Source organism: Macaca fascicularis, chromosome 5, assembly GCF_037993035.2.
Source record: "Macaca fascicularis isolate 582-1 chromosome 5, T2T-MFA8v1.1".
In the NCBI taxonomy this organism is placed as follows: domain Eukaryota; kingdom Metazoa; phylum Chordata; class Mammalia; order Primates; family Cercopithecidae; genus Macaca; species Macaca fascicularis.
Window position 1 is genome coordinate 158,579,392 of NC_088379.1, and position 9,747 is coordinate 158,589,138.

Sequence of the window (9,747 nt, forward strand, 5' to 3'; positions counted from 1 at the left end):
TTCAGTAAAATTGAGCACCTACTATGTGTCAGATTTTGTTTCTGGCTCTGGGCATACCAAAGTGAACCAAATGGGGAAGGTACCTTCTATCATGGTGCTAGTATTCTAGAGGGGGGATAAATAATACTTCAATGTATTAGTTATCCATTATTGCATAGCAAATCACCCCAAAACTTAGTGACTTAGAATAACGACATTTACTATTTTACTGTGTTTGCGGGTTAGGAATTGGGGCATGCTTTAGTAGGTCCTCTGCTTCAGGGTCTCTCACAGGCTGCAGTCATCTCAAGACTCGACTTGGGGAGAATTGGCTTTCAAAGTCATTCATGTGGTTGTTGGCAAGATTCCGTTTCTTGCTGTGTTGGCTACAGGCTACTGTCAGTCCTGGCCACATGCACCTCTCTGTTAGGGCAGCTCACAATGCAAGCAAGAAAAGCCAGAGAGAGACAGAGAGAGAGAGGGAGAGTGCTGGGAAGACAAGAGTCATGGTCTTTTATGACCGATCTTGAAGTGACCTCCCATCACTGTGCCATCTCCTATTTGTTAGGAACAAGTCCCTAGGTGGCCCACTGAAAGGGAGGGCATTACCCAGGGTTTGAATACCAGGGAATGGGGATCATTGTGAGCCATTTTAGAAGGCTGCCTCCCACAGTCAAGAAACAAGACAATTCCAGATCATACTCAGTGCTAGAGAGAAAATAGGATGGGGATAAGACAAAGAGCATCTGGGAGTGTTGGGGAGGTAGTCTTTAGTGAGTGTTTAGAGAGGACCTCACTGAGGAGGTAACAGTGAAGGAGAGAACTAAAGGGCAAGAAAGGGCCCACCTGGAAAGATTCAAGCCTTCCAGACAGAGGGAACAGAAAAGGCAAAGTGGCAGAATGAGCTCTGCCTGTTTGAGGAAGAGCGTGGAGCCCAGTGACATGGAGTGAATAAGCATGAAGGAAGTGGGCGCTGCTGAGATGAGGCCCTGGTAATGAGCACATGAGTGCATACCGTCTGTGTTTTGAAATACTGAGCAACTTCCCTATGTCACACCTTGTAAGTGACACAGCACATACAAGGATTTGAACCCAAGTCCATCTGATGCTAAAATCCATATTTTTGCCACACTAGTGCCTTACAGAATTTACTAGAAGGGGATGCTGCTGGGTGGTGGTCAGCCACTCCAGGTGCCCACCACGTAAGTAAGACTTTCAGGGCTAAAACCAGGATAGTCTTGAGGAAATTGGGATAGCGGGTCACCCTCAAGACACAACAGGAGCACTGAGTTCTCTGACGTGATATGAAACCCAGCATGAGCCGGCAGCCCAGAGTCAGCCTAACAAGAAGTTGGCTGTGTCTTTTGTTACCAAGAAAACAAAACTGTAGCATAACCCCACCTTGTTGAAACAAAATGTTTACATTCTTCTGTTCCGCTTTGCTTAAGTCATTCCTGTGGGACAAGCCGGCCTAACATACAGGTGTAGTCAGGGGCTAGGAGAGACCTAGACGGCCCCTGTACATTCTCAGTCACTGAAGCGAGACCTTCCTCAGGAAGGACTCCCAGCTCCCTTAGTCATCATTCCCTCTGGGCATCCTGCTTTTGGCATAATTACTGATACGAGCACCTCATGTCCCTTCCTGAATTATACCTACCCTCCCGCCTCCCCACCCCCTGTACACACTTTGCACAGTATCTGGCCCACGGAAGTGACTTCATGGAAATTCAACGGATGAACGACTGGACAATGAACAATGCACAGCAATGTGTGGTGTGGCAGAAAAGACTGCACCAGCAAAAACTGGAAGCTAAGCTTTGCGTATTTCCTTGCCTTGGTCACTTTGCAATTTCCTGGGTGCTTGAAACAGAAAGTCACTGATTCTAAGCCCCTGTGGGATCTGGGACCTCCCATCAAGGTGTCTGGAAAGTCCTCATTCTTTACTTCTCCATGCGATCCTACCCTGCAGACTAGCCCTGCTTTCGGAACCTCTCCTGTTACACATTCTGTGACCCTGAGACTGTCTTTTATTTTATTTATTTATTTATTTATTTATTTATTTATTTATTCCCATGTTTCCAAAGGCATAATAGGGCAGTTAAGTATAGCTATGACTATGCCTTTCCATAGCCCAGAAGAGTCTGGAAAACTGGGAATACCCAAAGCTCAGGATGATATTGTGTACACAAAGTACTAGGTGGAGTAATGTTTAGATAGAAAGCAGACTCAGTCATATAAAATATACACATGATAGCATGATCTGCATTTCTGTGATGCTTCTGAAGTACAGAAGCATTCAGCACTTTCGTAACTCTTATTGCAAGTTACCTCTTCAATCATTTTTAAAAATGCTTTAAAAATTTTTTAGCTTATTGAGGTATGACTGACAAAAATTGTATATATTTAAAGTGTACAACATGTTTTGATATATGTATACATTGTGAAATGATTACCACAATTAAGCTAATAAACATATCCATTATCTCACATTACATTTGTGTGTGTGTGTGCACGCACACACATAGTGAGAACACTTAAGATCTACTCTCAGCAAATATCAAGTATTTCAAGTATATCAAGTATGCAATATATTATTACTATACACTCACCATGCTGTACGTTAGGTCTTCAGAATTTATTTATCTTATAACTGAAAGTTTGTACCCTTTGACCAATGTCCCTGTTTCCACCATTCCTAGTGACCACTGTTCTACTCTGTTTTTATGAGTCTGGCTTTTTTTAGATTCCACATGTAAGTGAGATTATGCAGTATTTGTCTTTCTGTGACTGGCTTATTTTACTTAGCATAATGTCCTACTGGTTCATCTATGTTGCTGCAAATTGCAAGATTTCCTTATTTTTTTGAGGCTGAATAGTATTTTATTGTGTATGTATACACTACGTTTCTTTATCCATTCATTCATTGATGGACACTTACATTGATTCCGTATCTTGGCTATTGTGAATAATGCTGCAATAAACATAGGAGTGTAGATAGCTCTTTGATATACTGATTTCATTTTCCCTGGGTATATGCCTAGAAGAGGGATTGCTAGATCATATGGTGGTTCTAGTTTGAATATTTTGAGGAACCTCCATATTGTTTTCCATGATGGCTATACCGATTTACATTCCCACCAATAATGTGTAACAGTTCCCTTTCTCCACATCCTTGTCAACACTTATCTTTTGGCTTTTTGGTACTAGCCATCCTAACAAGTGTGAAGTGACATTTTATTGTGGTTTTGATTTGCATTGCCCTGATGATTAGTGATGTAGAACACCTTTGTATATACCTGTTGGCCATTTATATGTCTTCTTTGGGAAAATGTCTATTCAGATTCTTTCCCCACTTTAAAATCCAGTTATTTGTTTTTTTGCTATTGAATTGTATGAATTTTTTATGTATTTTGGATAGTAACCATTTATTATATGTATAGTTTACAAATTTTCTCCCATTCTATAGGTTCTTTTTAAAATTTTACTACAAAGTTTAAAATTTTGTTTTAATTTTTGTGGGTACATAGTAGGTGTGTATATTTATGGGGTGTGTGAGATGTTTTGATACACGCAAATTGTGTCACAGAAAATAAGATATCCATCCCCTCAAGCATTTATCTTTTGTCTTATGATACAATTATACTCTTAGTTATTTTAAAATGTACAATTAAATTATCAAATAGTAGGTCTTATTCATTTTTTCTAACTATTTTTTTAGGTACCCATTAACCATCCCCACCCCCACCTCCTCCTTACCCCCCTCTATAGGTTCTTTTTATTTTGTTAATTTTTTTCCTTTGCTATGCAGAATAACATGTTTTCAAAGCAAGTTAAAGCTGCTCTCTACTTGGATTAAGAAATCAAAACATCTGAAGTGGCTCCAGCAGAAGGAAAGGCAAGATGGGAATCAACAAAGTTTAATCTACATTCTTTCTGCTTCTCCTTTTTTACCAACACTGTATTCAACTGTATAACAATCGTACCAATAAGCACGAGAATGATAGTTTTTAGTTTAAAGACTATTTCAGTTTTAGTCAGACTACTTCAGACCTCAGACTCCACATTTCAGACTCCAGACTTTAGACAACAGACTTCACACTCCAGACAACAGACTTTTAGACTCCAGCTTCAGACTTCAGACTCCAGATTGTATACTTCAGACAACAAACCCTAGACAACAGACTCCAGTCTCCACACTTCAAACAACAGACTCCACACTCCAGACAATAGACTTTTAGACTCCAGAACACACTTCGAACTTCAGACTCACTCCAGACTTCAGACTCCAGACCAGACTTCAGATTTCAGACTCCAGACCAGACCTCTGACTTCAGACCTCAGACCCCAGACCCCAGATTTCAGACTCCAGGCTTCAGAGTTTGGATTTTGGACTACTTCAGCTTTAGTCAGACAGACTTCGGTCAGACCACTTTTCACCTCTACTATCTAATCTCATCTTTTAAACAACCCTCTAAAAAGGTAACATTCCCAAGAAACTGAGGCCCAGAAACACTGAATGACATACTCAAGACTAACCACCTAGTAAGGGGGAGGCCACAGTTTCCCGTGGCTTTCTACTCTACCATTCATGGTAAATATATCTATTTACCTCTTCACCCTTTGAAGGCAGGAGACAATTTGAAAAGCCTAGATTGTTATTCAAGCCCTTACCCTGGCAACATGCACACGGTAGACCCTTCACTTAGCTGGTAGAAAGAACACAGGCTTGGGAAGAAGATGTCTGACGTTCACTCTCTGACGACACTCTTGCTTGCTTGTCTGATCTCTCTGAGCCTTGGGTGGCCCATCTACTAAACAGGGATAAGTTATTTCCTGGGGATGCTAAGAGCCTTCTGCTTCATGCCTGCAGTGCTGCTCATGTTGCCCCCTTGGAATTACTTGTTCAACTTCTTTCTTCCCTACTAGACTGTGAGCTTCTTCAGGGCAAAGACCAGGACTTTGTTGCTGTTAACCCCAGCAACTATCACCATGCCTGACCAAAGGGCATGCTGAATAAACATTGATTGTTCAAAACCACATGCCTGGTCCCTAGTAGGCACTTGCTGGTTACTGCTTTCTTCCCACCCTCCCTCTGCCACCCCTACCTCTCTGAGTCTGGAGAGGATGGCCATGTACTTGGCAGGAGGCAGTGTCCATAGGAAGTTCAGGTTCTTTGCAGCAGTCAGTTTCATTTCCTATGATTAAAATTTCTGTGAAACATATTATGCAAGAGCAGAATTTTAATATAGTCATTCCCTGGACGGTCTGGGCAAGACAGACCTACCCTGTACCAGTTCCTGGCACGGCTGGTGTTGGCCCAGTTATGCAAGTTTCTGAGGTTTAAAACAGAACAACAAACTTCCAGTGTTGCTATGAATGCCAAAGCAAACTTTCTCAGCAGAGTGGTTCCTCATTCTTGGAAAAGAGAGGAATGTCCTTTTCTTTTCCCTGTCTCCTCTTCTCTGAGAGAAAAGCGATAATTTATTATTGAGATTGCAGATTGGGCCTTGACCCCTTCTCCTTTGACAAAGAGGCAAAACAAAATAAAATAAAATTTTCATTAATGCATTCCTCTTTCCCCTTTCTCTGTCCCCTCCCCTTTCCTGTTCTCTATATCTCTGCTTCTGAATGTACCCCCAACTTGTTTCCAAATACTTCCTCCTGCACTGTCCCACCTGACCCTCTGCTAGGTAATGCCCTCTGCTCCCTTTTTGCCATCAACAGTCTCATTTCCTGAGAGACACTTAGCTCATCTAGTTGGTTAGAAGAAAACATTATGATTGATCTAATTCATATTGAAGTGTGAATGACTGAAAGCCCAATATATTTACATTTCTTCATATAATTGCCTTTTAACCAAAGGGGCTTATTAATCCAAGTGAACACTTTCCACGTAGAATTCCCGTAAAGAATCTTGGGCTGGTTATTCCTCTGAGTGTCCCTCAGGGAATGACAATTTCTTCATAACTTCTGTCTTTCTCTTCAAGAGTAAAATGAAGGGAATTGTCAGTGATCTCATATTGGGTCTATATTGGGGATTATACCCTCAGTGAGCTAGAGATGGGACAAGTTTAGGGACTGATTTTCTTAGAGGCAATCATTACCTGGTAATTTTCCTGGCAATTGAATTATGATCTTAGAAACAAATGCTTTTAAATAAAAGGTCAGCTGGGTATGGTGGCTCATGCCTGTAATCCCAGCACTTTGGGAGGCCAAGGCAGGCAGATCACTTGAGGTCAGAAGTTCAAGACCAGCCTGGCCAACATGGTGAAACTCCGTCTGTACTAAAAAAAAAAAAAAAAAAAAAAAAAAAAAATGCAAAATTTAGCCTGGTGTGGTGGTGCACACCTATAATCTCAGCTACTTGGGAGGCAGGAGAATCGCTTCAACCTGGGAGGTGGACGTTGCAGTGAGCCGAGATTGCACCGCTGCACTCTAGCCTGGGTGAAAGAGCAAGACTCCGTCTCAAAAACAAACAAATAAACAAACAAACCTTCTGGTCTTGGTGGGTGGTAGTAGTAGCCCCAAGTTCTCAGAGATCTCAGTGCTGATCTGGGACGATGCCCGGGAGGGCAAGGATTCCAAAGAGAAGCTGGTGCTGGAGTTCACCTTCACTAAGCCAGTACTTTCTGTGCTCATGCGCCATGACGAGATCATGATGGTGCTGAAGAACCGCATCTGTGTGTACTCCTTCCCAGACAATCCCCGAAAGCTGTTTGAGTTTGATACCTGGGACAACCCCAAGGGGCTCTGTGACCTCTGCCCCAGCCTGGAGAAGCAACTGTTAAGTGTTCCTGGGACATAAGTGTGGGAGTCTGCAACTTGTGGACCTGGCGAGCACAATGCCTGGCACCTCGTCTGCTCCATTCACCATCAATGCACACCAGAGTGACATAGCCTGTGTGTCTCTAAACCAGCCAGGGACTGTAGTGGCCTCAGCCTCCCAGAAGGGTACCCTTATTCACCTCTTTGACACACCATCCAAGGAGAAACTGGTAGAGCTGTGCCGAGGCACTGACCCTGCCACCGTCTACTGCATTAACTTCAGCCACGACTCCTTCCTCTGTGCTTCCAGTGATAAAGGCACCGTCCATATCTTTGCTCTCAAGGATACCCGCCTCAACCACCGCTCCGCACTGGCTCACTGTGGGCAAGGGCCTATCATTGGGCAGTACGTGGACCCTCAGTGGAGCCTGGCGAGCTTCACTGTGCCTGCTGAGTCAGCTTGCATCTGCGTCTTCTGTCGCAATACTTCCAAGAACGTCAATTGTGTCATTGCCATCTGCGTAGATGGGACCTTCCACAAATAGTCTTCACTCCTGATGGAAACTGCAACAGAGAGGCTTTTGACGCGTACCTTGACATCTGTGATGATGATGACTTTTAAGGACCCTGGGGGCTGTGCTAGGGACCTGCGGTGGCAGACTGCAGAGCTAAGCCTTGGCAGTGGGGCGTGCTTGGAAGCCACCAGCCAGCAAGCGTTAATGGGGCCGGTGCCCACTTTCCACTCAGCAGAGCTATGTCTAAATAAAGAGCTCACTTCCCCCCAGCACTTCTTGATGACTGTGTGCCCCAAGGGCCAGGCCAGAGACCTAGGAAGGCAGCAACCCCTTGGGATCCCTAACCTGGAGGAAATTGTCAGGGACCTAGAAGGAGTGCCCTAATCCAACCTGGGGATTTTTAAAAAGCTTCCTAGGAAGAGATGATCTCTGATGTGATGAATACAAATAAAAGACCCTTAATGGCAAACAACAACAACAACAACAGAAAAACAACAAAAAGCAAACATCAGGTACTGTTGGTAATTTACATGTGCCATCTCACCAAATTTTCATAACAACCCTATGAAGTCCATTTCACAGAGACGATAACTTGCTCAAAATCATGCAGTTAGCAAGATGGCTCAGAATCTCTATTCATAACCACTATACACACTGCCTTTGTTATGTTTCATGTTATCAGAAATGTTATCACTTTGGAATGTTATTTATCACAACAGACAAAACCTAATCAACAGACATCATCCTAACCTTCTAAAAGTCAATCTGAACAGTTTGACAAAATGAAAACTTAATGTAGACTAAGACCCCATTGTACCCAACCTTGTATACTCAAGGTTGATGAGGTACTATGCCAGCTATTCTCTAGTTACTTGGTGAGGCCATCACTAATCTCAGTAGATTCTGGGGATTTGAAAGCAGTGACCACTTGAATCAAAAAATAAAATGTTGACTACAAGCAGAGCAAGTAACTGTATGATATTCCTTTTCCCCAGGACAAATGTTTCCACTATTTTCATTCTGATCCATCAACAATGTGATTAGACTTCCTGGTCCCACTGCAAACCAGGGATGAAACTAAGTTCTCAGTTTAAATCCTAAGGCCATTCTTGAGAATAATAGCTAACACTGAGCATTTAACCAGGTTCTAGGCACTATATTCTGGATAAGAATTACCTCCATTTAATAAATGTGAAAACTGAGTCTTGGGAGATCTGCTCAGTTATAAAGATAACATGTGGAAGAATTAAGATTTGAATCCAAGTCTGTCTGACCGCAAAACATTTGCCCTTGCAAACCACACTACATTGCTCCCATAATGTGGATGGTAGGCATGACTGAATTGTGCTGAGCCCGGGGAATCAGTGGACATAGTTTTGGATTTGAGGCGCATGGGCCAGAGTTGATGGCTGCCTTGAGACAATCCAGAAGCTGATTTATGGCAGTGATTCATAGTGGGTCCTTTACAGCAGGAGTCCCCAAGCAGGTACTGGTCTGTGGCCTGCTAGGAACCAGGCTGCACAGCAGGACATGAGAGGCAGGTGAGTGAGCATCACTGCCTGAGTTCTGCCTCCTGTCAAATCAGTGGCAGCATTAGATTCTCATGGGAGCATAAGCCCTATTGTGAACTGGGCATGCAAGGGATCTAGGTTGTGTGCTCCTTATGAGGCTCCTTATGAGAACCTAATGCCTCTGAAACCATTCGCCCCACCTCCCTGGTCTGTGGAACTGGTCCCTGGTGCCAAAAAGGTTGGACACTGTTGCTTTAGAGCCAGTATAGCATATTTTTAAGATATTATATTTTATTATTATGCAATAAATAAATGAAAAATTTGCAATGAAGAGTTCTTGCTATGTTGCAGGTCAGGGATGATGATGATGATGGTGATGATGGTGATGATGCTAGCTAACAACGATTGAATTCCTTCTTTGTGTCAAGCATTCTGTTAAGCACATTATATGCATAACCTCATTTAAACAGGAAAGAAAATCAACTGTCATTTGAGTGGTATCCTGTACTTCAGCCATTACTCAATCATCATTTGACTTCCTTCTTGGACTTAAAATAGTATATGGCATTATTTCAGGCAAGATTTGTTGTTCCTTAAAATTCTCATTTGAGGCAATCGTACCTGAATTGTGCAATGCATTTGCGCAATATTTGTATGAAGAAACCATGTGACAAAATGGGAACATGCACACACACATACAAAACAAACAACAAAAAATAAAAATAAAGAATTCAGCCTTTTCAGGAGAATTGCTTAAACCCAGGATGCAGAGGTTGCAATGAGTCGAGATCATGCTACTGCACTCCAGCCTGGGTGAATCAGCAAGACTCTGTCTCAAAAACAACACAAAATTCAGCCTTTTGTATTATTTGAATGTTTGGTTATGTTCTCATGGAATAACAAGATTATGAAGAATGGGAAGTTGGTTTATGGAGATCTAGTGAAATGTGTGGCATGTGGGCTTTGAAATCAAGTGG

At 42.6% G+C, this 9,747-nt stretch overlaps 1 pseudogene; it reads left to right on the forward strand.

Annotated features, from left to right (window-relative positions):
• Positions 1 to 1,713: 1,713 nt before the first annotated feature.
• On the forward strand, positions 1,714 to 7,483 carry LOC123573485 (WD repeat domain phosphoinositide-interacting protein 4 pseudogene; annotated as a pseudogene).
• The last annotated feature ends 2,264 nt before the right edge of the window (positions 7,484 to 9,747 follow it).